This window comes from Schistocerca serialis, chromosome 6 (assembly GCF_023864345.2).
Source record: "Schistocerca serialis cubense isolate TAMUIC-IGC-003099 chromosome 6, iqSchSeri2.2, whole genome shotgun sequence".
In the NCBI taxonomy this organism is placed as follows: domain Eukaryota; kingdom Metazoa; phylum Arthropoda; class Insecta; order Orthoptera; family Acrididae; genus Schistocerca; species Schistocerca serialis.
Genome location: NC_064643.1, coordinates 447,045,284 through 447,045,969, shown reverse-complemented (window position 1 = coordinate 447,045,969; position 686 = coordinate 447,045,284).

The window sequence follows — 686 nt, the reverse complement described above, 5'->3', positions numbered from 1 at the left end:
TAAATCGTATTTGTTGTTCGAACCTACTGGTAACAAACATAGCAGCCCGCCTCTGAATTGCTTCGATGTAAACCTTTAATCTGACCTGGTACAGATCCCAAACACTCGAGCAGTACTCAAGAATAAGTGGCACTAGCGTCTTATATGCGGTCTCCTTTACTAAAATTCTCCCAATAAACCAATGTCGACCATTTGCTTTCCCTACCACAATTATCATATATTCGCTCCACCACATATCGCTTTGCAAAGTTATGCACGGTTATTTAAACGACTTGCCTGTGCGAAGCAGGTCACTAGCAATACTGTATCCAAACAATACAGGTTTGATCTTCGTACTCATCCGCATTAACTTACATTTTTCCACATTTAGGGGTAGCTGCCATTCATCACACCAATTGGAGATTTTGTCTAAGTCGTCTTGTATCTTTCTACAGTCAGTCATCTTCGACACCATACCGTATACCACGGCATCGTCAGCAAACAACCATAGACTGCAGCCGACCTGTCCACCAAATCATTTATGTGTATAGAGAACAACAGCAGGCCTATCACACTTCCCTGGGGCTCTCCTTACGATACTCCTGTCTCTGATGAACATTCGACGTCGAGGACAATGTACTGGATTCTATTATTTAAGAAGTCTTCGAGCCACTCACATATCTGTGAACTTATTCCATATACTCGTA